Here is a 12,399-nt window from a genome sequence, read left to right as displayed (position 1 = left end):
GGATAGAATTAATTAACATAGTTTTTTCTCAAAAAAATGACATGCCATTCTATGACAGCAAAAAGTCTTTGTTCCTGATGTCAGTCATTTGCTTTCCACTGGTTCAGAAGGCATCCCTGAAGGAATTTTAATTGATCTGCACTTAGCCAAAATACAGCAAAAACACTGCTGAATCCTAGACATGAAAGGAAAAGAGGAGATATTGGAATACAAAGTATATGATTTTTAAGGTTTGCTTTGAGGGGAGACTTGGGATATAGACATGCTGACCAGCATTTATTTAAGTTTTGAACTGTATGGAAACACACAAGTGAAGTTACAGACTCTGCACATGAAGCTGGTAAACAACTTTAGAAGCAGAACCTTGCTTTTTAGCCCTCTGCCCCAGTTACTTTGGTGTGGACTGGGGAGATGAAGGCTACAAAATACTGCTTTGCAGTAAAACTTTGCTTCCTCATTTGATTATTTTCTGTGATGCTGCTATTTTGGAAAAGCCAGTTTTTTTGGAATATTTTGGAAAATCCAAGTTTATTAGACGTGGTAAAATGCAGAGAACCATTGGAATTACTTCGCAGTCCAAAAGGATCTAGCCTGTACTAAAATGCAAGTAAGACTAGACTCCCTGTTTACCTGATGCCGTAATGTTGTGTGCCTTGTGTGGTGAATATATCAGTGTAGTGATATAAGAATTTGTTCAATTAGCACTGTCATAAATGAATGTGTAAGGAGACAAGACTGACCATACTGGTTCCAAACAGTGGCAGACCTAGGCGCTACTCTGTCTCCATTAATGACTTTCTTCCAAGAAAACATCCACCACTTTCCCCTTGAATTCATAAAAACCTGCTGTATCTACAGCATCCTTGGGAAGAAGACCACAGGTTGGTTACTCATTTTGGGAGGACCTGTCTCCTGCTTTTTTGCTTCGGGCCTCGTTTTTACTAGGCAGTTCTTGAGTTCAGAGAGACAGGGAACAGCTGGTCTCTATTCAACCTCTCCATCATATTCAGGCTTTTGTAGTCTTCTATGATACATTCCCTTCAGTTGTCTCTCTTCCAGCCTGGACAGTCATGGCATATTGAATTGTTCCTCTTAGGGAAGCCATTCTCAGCCTTTGATCATGTTTTTCCTTCTCTGAACCTTTTCTAGTTTTGTTGTGTTCTTTTTTTGAGAGAAGGGTACCTGAACTGAGCAGGAGTGTTCAAGGTGGGGATTAATACAGTGGTAAATGGTGTTGTATGTTTCGTCCTTTACTCCTTTGCCAATTATTTCTAACATTTGATTTTCTGTTTTGACTGTGACTGAGTGGTAAGTTAGGTTTTCATGGGACTGTCCATCAAAACCCCAAGGTTTGCTGTCTGAGTAGTAAGATGTAATACAATAGAGAACTGTGTTGTGTGATAGAGAATTAAAATTAGAATATTTATTAGTAATGGCTAACAAAGTTTCCAGTGAACCTGTGTTCAGCAAAATTTTGATTGCATGCATGAACCCTGCCAAAAGTATTCAAAATTTCTTGGTGTTAGAAAATATATCATTGATAATAGGAAATTACTTTTTAATTTGTGCACTTAGGCTTTTCAGACTAATTTAATCTTGTTGTTATGAATCACAGGAGTAGAGCAGATGACTGCTTTAGATGCTTGATATTAAGAAAGAAAGATGTAAAAGATGTGGGATTTCTTGCAAGGTATGCAGTGCACGTCTGCAAAACCAAAGACCTCTAAATATACTTGTGTGTTTTAAAGAAGTGATTGTAATACCTTGCTCTAGAACACAAAAGGAAAGGCTTGTACTTACTGCTTTCTTTTCCCTTCTTAACCTTAGGTAATTTTAAGTGAAAGTTAAGGACCTTTGTCCTTACCTGCCATAAAAGTGAAAGACGCTTCTGGAAGGAAGACCAGTTTGAGTAAGAGGACAGACAGTTCCTTCCTACAACACAAGAAGGTGACTAGGTGACTCCAAAGAAATGTAAGTGATTTATAATGGAGCTGTGAGTGTGACCAGTTCTACTATGGACTTACATGCTCTGTAGGGGGAATATATACCACGTCATTGAATTATACTGCTTATAAGTGTAAAATGTGGTTTATGAAAAAATTTATAGAGCACACAGAAAATACATACTCCTATGCTTGTATAATGGTATGATATACTACAACTTTTTTCCTGTACAACAAAAAAAATCTTTTTTTTTTTAGGAAAATGAAGTGCTGAAAAGAATCATAAACATGTTTTTTTACCATCTTGTATTCATCCATATCTGTGTTAATTTAGATGTGTAGAAACTAGGTATCTAAATCTAAATGAGTTATCCTAGATTCTGCTTATACTCAGGAGAAAAGTAGGCATCTCCAGAGGCTGATTCATTCCACTCTAAAATTAATGCCTGGGGAATTTGGTATTACTCTTTGGATAGCTGGTATCTCTCCATTGACAGCTTAGCTTTAGACTCGGTGTTCAATGAACACTTCCAACTAGTTCGTCTGTGTAAGAAGCAGTTCCAGCTTCTTTCCCCTCTCCCCTTTCTGCCGTTCTCCCTCAGTGTGTGGAGCTCTGTGTGGACATGTGACAGATACATTTAGAGAATGGATCTGGCTAAAACCCACCATTTTTTTGTATGGTTTTGTTTCCAGCTGGATTTATCCCAACCTTCTGCTGCCCAAGTGCCTCGGCTGGTATACAGAGTAATGGGGATGGGAAGTAGCAGCTAAATGTGACATGGCAAGGTAGCTTCTTCGGCAGCAGTGCTCGTTTCTGCAGCCTGAAGTGCTCGGTGAGGTATAGTCTAAGGCACCTAGCTTGCAGATGCTTTCAGTGCCCTGCCATTTATAAGAATGGGAAAATTTGAATGAACCACCTTAATTATTATTTAGTAAGGAACTACTGCTTCGTTGTGTATTTGACACTGTGGTAAATACATGGTTTTTACTTTCTTTGTTAATTAGAATTTGGATCTCCAAAACCAGGAAATGGTCACAAATGAATAGTAAGCAAATAAATGCCTTATAATAATTTATAGTAAAGACACAATGCTATATAATCCATAGCTGTTTCCGAATCTTACAAACACTAGCCTGTTTTTGTATAGCACCAAACATGATCTGTGGATTGGTGATACATGATTAGTGATTGGACTAATTTAAACACAGGATCTTTTCCTCTTCAGAATACTAAAATACAGAGTAGTGTTTCATTGTAATATTAAAAACCTGATGGAAGGAGTAAAGAAGACAGAGACTGACTTTTCTCAATGGTGTCACAACAGGAAGAGGAGCCATGAGCACAAATTGAAATACAGGTAATTCTGCTTAAACTTAACAAAAAACTTGTTTACTGTGATGGTGGAACAGGTTGCCCAAAGAGGTTGTGGAGTCTCCATCCTTGGAAATATCCAAAACCGACTGGACATGGCCCTGAGCAACCTGCTCTGGTTGAACCTGCTTTGAGCAGCGTGGTTGGACTTGACCATCTCCAGAGATGCCTTCCAACCTCAACTACTCTCTGATTCTGTGACTATTTATAGGAAAGCAAAATTACACAAGCTTCTGCTATTTTATTTTGTGATATTTTAAAATTTCTTTTTTTGGCTTTTTTCCTTCTTGGAAATATTTAGCTATTCAGTTTGGACTTTTACTTAAGTTTTGGCAGAAGTTGAGAAACTGTAGAAGTTGAGAGCTTTCTAAAATTTGTAAATCATATTTAAAGACTTGTGGATATAGCTAAGAATCACATTGAATTGTGTGAAAATATTTTTAGGTGTGAATTAGCACCACAATTAGAAGGACATGAACAAACCCTATCTGAATTTTAGGTGTTTATAATGAGTATCTTTTTCATATAATCCATTAAAAGGAAGATATACTTTTTAGACTATTTGTGTTTTAAAATGACAAAAGCAGACAAAAAGTCTTGGAGGAAACATCCATTAATCCACAATAGAACCAGATATTTTCCTGAAGCCTGATCAGAGGGCAGTGAGATCTATAAGGCAGCCTAACACTTTCCATTGCAAGATCTGTTTGCAGGTACATGTGGCCAGTCTGGGACAGACCCTAATCCAAAATGGATGACCATGGAAACATATCAAAACTGGGTCGATGTACCATGATGCTTCTCAGTATGTTCTTCTGTCTTCTAGGATTTTGTTATTTGGGGGCTTCCTTGTGTTTTGGAATAATCGAGAAAGAGGAATCGGATCTTCAAACTTCAGCTTTGTTAAATTTCTGCTCTGATTAGTTTAGCAGAAATTTTCTGTCCATAGCTGTGCTATAGGCTGAATGTCTTTTTAAAAGCTTCTGTGGAATTGTTTTATCATTTCTGAGAATGAAAAAAAGCTGTCAGTTCTAAAAAAAAGTCTCAGAACCCTTTGCTTTGTTTTTGAGCAAGGACTTGAAATTTAAGAGAGAAGCTTTAATTAGTTATAAAATGTGCCTTTTGTCATGCCTTTGACTGTGTACCTTTACTGCACTGAATTACAAGCTTTTGAAAATATCTGCTTACTCGTATTCAGAAGACGCATATGAGTTTGTCAGCATATTCTCAAAATATCCTCTGTATAGTCTTAAACTCACGGAAATAATTGAGTGTGTCCTGGCTTGCAGATCAAGCGCTATGTTACATTTTAAAGGTACAGATCTCCTCTTATTTTCAAAAAAGGCTCTTGTTTTTTAAATTCTCTGGGGCAGTGAATTTTGATTCTGTGCTTGTTGAGAATTCCGTTTTTCTACATCTTCGCTTACTTTTCCAGTGCACTCTTTGAGCATGATATCAAGAGCAGGATTAATTTGCCCTAAATTCAGCTATCTGAAAGGTTAGGTGTTGTAAGTCTGGGCTAGTCACTATAGACTTCTTCTCCAGTCAGTGAATAGAGATGGGCTCTTCCAGAAGGAAGACTCACATAGGCTTTTTTTGTCTGCCTTTGGATGAGATGAATCGTCCTTTGGAGATGCCTTTTTCTTGTCACTGACAATAGAAGGAGCCTGAGGTGACCAGCACAGATTTAGACATCTAACTTTTCTGTTAAATGTTAAGGCAGATAAACTCCATCTCAAGTGTTAGAATGTGAGACTTAAGACACAGGAATGGTACCACTGACATTGACAAAAATGTCCTGCTTACAAATGAATAAACAAAATTCTTTTTGGAATTATGATGATGCATTTAAACTTATTTAAAAGGACATTTTCCATATTACTTAGACATTGTATGTAACCATTAAGAAAATGTTTTTCAAATATCATATCTATGAAATAAATCTCAATAGTTTTTTTTTTATATATATATATTTTGTCTCTAGGTTGAGAAATGCTTATGTTTTAATTTTACTTGGTTACTTAATATCTTAAGATAAAACAAAAATGAAGTTGTATCATGAGATTTTAACACTATTGGTTTAATAGTGCTCGCAATAAAAGACAGTCAAAAAAATCTGGTGTTAATGTAACACAAATGTGCTTTTAGCTAATTTTTAAAAGCAAGTGACTAGATGACTTTTCAGTTTGAAAATAAAGATTGCTCTAATATCAGCTAATATTGATAATATTTATATTCTAGTAAATGTGGTTGTGATTGAATGGTATTTTGCGTTTCTATTGAAATAGTTCTCTTGTAATTTAAAGTGCTGTCTATACTTTGACTATATCACATAACATACCATGGTAAGACACCACTTTTATCACCTTTTAGTTTTTATGAATCAGGGCTGTATGTTAAGTGAGCTTTCCTGCAATGGCATAGTTGAATGAGTCTAAAAGGCATATGAAGGAATGGATACTGTTCTGTGTTTGTTTTTTAGTTAAGATATAGGCATATGGCAAAGAAATACTAGCATAATTTATGATTATATGTCTTTTTTAGCCACTTTCCATGTATTTTAGTGATTACCTTGGACAGCTAGTCTTACCCAAATTATTCATATGAATTTTTAACATCTCTGTTCTTAAACTAAGAAAAGTAATAAAACATGCATTAAATTTGGTCTTAGTCCATACACTCGTCCTGTTGTAGAAGTACACAGTATTGCTTATTGTAAGCAGTGTTACTGTACCTCCTCTTACAGTTGTCTGACGAGCATCATTGGGGTGGATTAAATTTTTCTTTCATTTCCTGTTAATGTTTTGAATATTCCTTTTTGTTCCTGAGATGTTTCCTTGGTTTGGTTTCTGTCTTTTCTTCATTATTTATAATTTGGTACATTTAGTAAGTAATTACATAGTAGCAAGAAGCATATGTACCAATGAAAAACCACAAAGAATTCCCGATTCCTGGAATTTTTATTAAACCTGAAAAATTATTTTTTATTAAAGGAATAGTTGCTATGTCTTTCTCAGAGCAAACTGGCCTAAAGAAAGTACTCAGAGAAGGGAAGTAAGCTCATGTTAATAACTTTTAGACAAGTATTTTCTTCAATTCTTAAACACAAAATAACCTTCCCCAGTGTTTGCATCTCAGTATTAGTAAACTATGTGCTATAAACATGATCAGAATATTTCCTTTAGAAATACTGTCATCTCAGTATTGCTGACCAAGATGCTCACTGATAAATAAGCAGAAGTTTACTGAAGCTGACAAGCTGGCCCTTTATACAGTCAATACAGGTTTTATAGGCTTGATTTTTTTTTCACAATTGGCTGGCTTTATTTGAGTTGGATTTACAATATTCCTATCTGTCTACTACTTTAAGAATGTTTAGTTTTGAATGGAATTTTACACATTATCACAAAAATCCACCAAAAAGACTCTAGTTCTGAGAAAATGTAAAGGGCAGTTCAGTCAAGGTACCACTAAACAGAGTATGTTTGAGTAGTGAAGGACTGTGCATATTTGTATTGAACTCTGGAGTTTTATTTTGTGATTGACATTTTGTCCTGACCTGGTTACAGAGTTTAAACTGAGTAGCTTCTACATGCTGAGAACATCTGGCTCCAGTGAATGAATCTGAGTATAGAAAGCTGAGGAGTATGCCTTGAAGAAGCTTTAATGACTGCAAAAAAATTAACAGAGCAAGTGTTATGCAGCACACGCATCTAAATCAGCAGTTGTTTTTTTATAATAAAAAATCCCATGTGGGGGTCAGTCCCATTTCATATAGGTAATGAATAAAGTCTCATAAGACTGTTGGTCTGACTCAAAATTTAAAGGCAACCTGAGGTTTCAAACAGACAAAAAAGGAAAGATGTTTTGCTTGTTACTGGCATTTTTAGAAAGTGCAATGATAGATTGGTACTGAGAGTTTTTTTCTAAAACTACATGTATATTCCCTATTCACAGAATCAGAGAATGGCTGAGGTTGGAAGACATCTCTGGAGATTGTCTAGTGCAATCCTTTGAGCAAACCTGCTCAAAGCAGGTTCAACCAGAGCAGGTTGCTCAGGGCCATGTCCAGTCGGTTTTGGATATTTCCAAGGATGGAGACTCCACAACCTCTTTGGGCAACCTGTTCCACCATCACAGTAAACAAGTTTTTTGTTAAGTTTAAGCAGAATTACCTGTATTTCAATTTGTGCTCGTGGCTCCTCTTCCTGTTGTGACACCACTGGGAAGAGTCTGGCTCTGTCTTCTTTACGCCTCCCCATCAGGTATTTGTACACACTGATAAGATCCCCCTGACTCTTCTCTTCTCCAGGCTAAGCAGTCTCAGCTCTCTCCTAGTATGAGAGATGCTCCAGTCCCTTAATCATCTTTGAGGCCCTTTGCTGTACTCGCTCCAGTGTGTCCCTGTCTTTCTTGTCCTGGGGAGCTCAGCACTGAACCCAGCACTCCAGCTGCGGTCACTCTGTTGCTGAGGAGAGGGAAAGGATCCCCTCCCTTCACATGCTGGCAACACTCTTACTGATGCCACCAAGGATGCCGCTGGCCTTCTTTGCTGCAAGGGCACATTGCTGGACCATGTTCAACTTGGTGTCCACCAGGACCACCAGATTCTTTTCTGCAAAGCTGCTCTCTATCTGGTTGGCCCCCAGCCTGTACTGGTGCATGGGGTTATTCTTCCCCAGGTACAGGAGTCAGCATTTCCCTTTGTTGAACTTTTTGATATTCTTGTTTGCCCATTTCTCCAGCCTGTCAAGTTCCCTCTGATTGGCAGCAGCACCATCTGGTATGTCAAAACCTCTCCCGTTTTCGTATCATGTGCAAGCTTAGTGACGGAGCCCTCTGTCCCATAATCCATGTCATTAATGAAGATATTAAACAGTACTGGACCCAGTATCGACCCCTGGGGATCACCACTAGTGACAGGCTCCAGCTTGACTTTGTGCTGCTGGTCACAACCCTCTGAACTCGGCAGTTCAGCCAGCTTTCAGTCCACCTTCCCGATCACTTATCTAGCCTGCACTTTGTGAGTTTGTCCACGAGGATGTTATGAGAGGCAGTGTTGAAAGCTTTGCTGAAGTCGAGAGAAACAACATCCGTTGCTGTCCTGTCATTCGCCAGGCCCATCATCTCATCCTAAAATGCTGTCAGGTTGATTGAGCACAATTTCCCCTTTGGAAATTCATGCTGACCACTGCCAATCATCTTGTCCTTAATTTGTTTGGAAATGGTTTCTGGAATTAGTTGCTCCATTACCTTGTCTAAAGATGTAAATCAGGCAAGAGATGAAGGAAAAGTTCTTACCAGCTTGTTTTCCCTTCTTCAGCGTAAGTAAGTCTTTCTTCTCCAGTGTTTTTTGGATGGTCAGATTCCTGAATTACTTGGTTGAGAGCATTGATTAATTGGACTTTATGCCCATTCTGACTGTCAGTTTTCTTCATTTTCTACTTTGTGAGAGATGGAGTCGTATTAGTTTAATGTGAAGTATCTTGCTTATGATACAGGGAAGTGAGAGGTAGTGGATAAATCAAACAAGAATGCCAGCTAAACAGACACCTTCTAAAAGATGAATGGGATGGCCTTTCACTGAAATGATGGTTTTATAGACTCTAGTGTCCTACTGCATGCTATTGCAGTTCCCTGGCATTGAGCCATCCAGGAGTTGTAAATTGTATGAAACGTGCACTTATAATGGAAAATAATATTCTTCATATAAGATCAGTAAATGTTTTTATAGGATTACGGTCTGTTGGTAAACAGCTGCGGTGTTACGCTTCAGAAGTAGAAGCATTTTAATGGTAATGAAAGGATTCTTTTATACAATGAACAAAGCATGGTGACATCTTTTGGGGCATAAGGCATATATAATAATAATAATGAACAGCATTTCACCTGAGGACTTCAAAGAACTTTATAGAAAACATTGATGAAGTATCACCCCTAGCCCATGTGCAGTACTACTAAAACTGCTTAAATCATTAGTTGAGTGGAGTACAGAAATAACATATCATTTTTGTAGTATGCTGGTTACAATGCCTTTGCTACACAAATGAGCTGTTTCAAGGAGCTTCAGTCATATATGTAATTATCTATTTTTGCCATGGAAATGTTAAGGCACAGAGAAGTGAATTGACTTGATACGGTCAGATAGTAATGCTAACATAAGCAGCCCAGTCTGACTCCTGTCAAAATCATTGGAAATTGTCCCGCTGATTTCAAGGATAGTTGGATCAGATCTCTGGGTCTGTTTGGATGCCATCATCTAAGTTATTCTGAAGTTATTTAAATTACATTCAGTCTCTTAGCCATGCAGAGGACATGTCCAGACCTTGGTTGTGCTCCATGATGAAGATGTTATTTTTGTCCGCTTAGCATAAAAAGAGTTAATTCTAGATACCTGGAATGAATACTGTTGTTACTTGCTATTATACAGTTTGGAGTGCCGTATAATTATGTGGACAATAACACCGTGCAAGCACACACTGCATTTTTAACTTGGCCATTTAGAGCAAAAATTTCATATAATTTGTGATACACTGATACATGTATATGTTAGAAAAACACTTGTATTTGTATGTGTTAAAACCAATGATATAATATACAGTAAACACTACTTTTCAGGGAAAAGACATTTAGAAAAGGCAATATTTGCACGAGCACTGTGGTTACAAAGCGTAAGAGCAAAAAGCATCTGTGGTACTTATGTATTTTGTTGACAACATCCCTAATGGAAACCAAAGCTAACTAAACACGGTGCAGTTTAGGGCTTCTTAAACATTTCTATTTAAAAATTATTTTGGAGAGACAACTGTAAAAGAGGCTTTGATTTTTAACCCCACAACACTGCTGCATTTTTAAGGCCTTCTTTTCTAAATACTTGCTAAGAGCCATCCACTTGCCACTTCTCCCTTCTGTTGAAGGAGTTATCAATAATATCTTCAAAATATTCTTTAACATTGTTGCTGTTCTAGACTTCATACTTTGTGGTGGTGAAATATAAAATTGCTTCCCTCCTTTATCTGTAGCAACAAATGAAAATATGTATGTTCTCAGCTGACACAATTTTGGCTACAATCTTATTTTTAAATAGAAACCAAGTATGGGTTATGCTAATGGAATCTCATTTGTAATTTAAACCGGAGCTGTTAACATTCAATAATGGAGCCATACATCAGGGAGTTTTCTGCAAAAACAGAAAAATATTAATTCTTCATCCTCAGATCTGCAAATCCAGACTGATGGGATTTCAGCCCTTCATCTCTTAGTGACAGGCAGTAGCATAAGTGGAATAAAACTAAAATGTGATCCCCTTTCTCTCCACCTCCTTCCCCTAATTTTAGTCTGACAGAGAAAGCAACACAGTTTTAGCTGATACCTTTGCTCAGGGGAAAAAACTGGGGCATCATCAGGTCTTTTAGGGAGAAAGATCTCTTCAGTGGAGCAGTTAAATGGTATTTTGATTCTCAGGGTGCATCTTATACCTGTATTTTTGTAGGATATGATAAATGATTTCTGAGACATTCATTGAGAGCAGAATCGAGGTCATCAACCTTTCCCAAAGAGGTCATTATCTCTCAGTTCTCTTTCTTATGAAAATGTTGAACATGAGGGAGATAGGCTCCAGGTGAACTATCTGAAACTGTGCAGTCTTACATGAGGAATCCCAGGCCATATGTTACCAAAAGACATATTTCTATTTTTTCAACTTTTTGAAAGGCATACTGCAAAAATCAGTGACTCTAATCAGATTTTTTCTGTATGATTTTTAATTGATTTTGCAATAATTTAGTGCATGCATGTTGAAGTTTATCATACAAATCCCTCAGCATGCATACATTACTGTTAAGTCCTCTAAAATTCATGATGAAAAAGAAGCCTTTGGGTATTTTGAAGATGAGACCTACTGTGACTTTGGAGAAATTTGGTTTGAAGCCCTACAGCTAAATTCCTCAGCTCTTCAATTGTCTGCAAGTCAGTCGCACCTAATGCTGAAGAAGAGTTGGCTTGTGAAGCTGAGTCCCTAAATACGGCTGAAAATACCCAGTTATCTGACAAGATGAAAGATAGAATTCTTCCAAAGCCAAAGAAATCTGTACACACTGCCTTACAAAGCAAAATAGTCACATGGTTATCTTAGTATTAATAGGCATAAGTAGCACCTACATTAGTATTTTAATTCAAATCAGGACTGTACTTCAGAAGTGACAGCATAAACTAGGTTCCTTTTGAACCTTTCCTTTGATGAAGCTAAACCAAGTGATGTACTCCAAAACCACACTGAATGCATGCAGTAGTACAAAATGAAATGTGCTGGAAGGCCTGTAGGATGGGCATGTGAAGTGCTCAGCTCCAACTGTTCTGCTGTCCAAGGCCATTCCTGTTGGGCTGTGCAGTTTCCTAATGCAGACCTTTCCTTAATTAAATGAGACCATGCTTCTGGGGATCCTTTTTATAAAAAGATAGGTCTATAAAAAAACTTGAATCTAATCTTGAATAATGCAGCTTACCACTTTTAGCTCAGATAGTGGCTTAGAGTCTGTAAATCTGGAGGTCTGTTGTTGAATTAAATGTTTACAAATACTCATATGTACATATATAACCAGTGGGCTATTTTTATTTTGCATGTTTAAAGCTATACTGAAGCAGGAGTCATTTGTTATAATCTCTTTCTATTAAAACTGCAGCTTAAAATGTGATGTTTTGAATTTTGATTTCACCTGTTCTCTTCATATTTTTAAGGGAAACTTCAAACAAATATTTTAGTGGTAGACTAGATGACCTGTGGATGGAGGTCCTTTTCAATTCCATCTTCTATGTTCATATGACAAATGCTGTAATAGTTTACTTTCTGCATATTCAGCAATAGTTTTTAAAAAAGGAAGGTAATACTCAAACCCCCAAACTAAGCAGCTTTTCTTCCTTATCTCCTATCATCTTCTATTGTTGTTGTAAACTGTGGTATATATTTTTTCATCCTGAATTTGGTTAAGAATATTACTGATAGCAGCAACTATTGATTAGGTAGTTCCATTGAACAGGCCATCTGTAGTAGTATGTACTACTCTCCAAAGTGTTTGTGGATGAAGT

The 12,399-nt window shown here is 37.1% G+C and overlaps 1 protein-coding gene across 8 annotated transcripts in view; it reads left to right on the top strand.

The window, feature by feature from the left end:
- Positions 1 to 12,399, top strand: part of FOXP2 (forkhead box P2) — a 442,171-nt gene that overhangs the window by 62,757 nt on the left and 367,015 nt on the right. For all 8 annotated transcript variants that reach the window (XM_064507585.1, XM_064507618.1, XM_064507614.1 and 5 more), the window contains one exon: positions 1,828 to 1,971. The gene's annotated coding sequence lies outside the window, so the exon portion shown is untranslated. The remainder of the gene's footprint in view (positions 1 to 1,827; positions 1,972 to 12,399) is intronic.

The sequence above is a fragment of the Dromaius novaehollandiae genome, chromosome 1 (assembly GCF_036370855.1).
Source record: "Dromaius novaehollandiae isolate bDroNov1 chromosome 1, bDroNov1.hap1, whole genome shotgun sequence".
Lineage (NCBI taxonomy): Eukaryota > Metazoa > Chordata > Aves > Casuariiformes > Dromaiidae > Dromaius > Dromaius novaehollandiae.
This window is presented reverse-complemented; position numbering and strand designations above follow the sequence as displayed.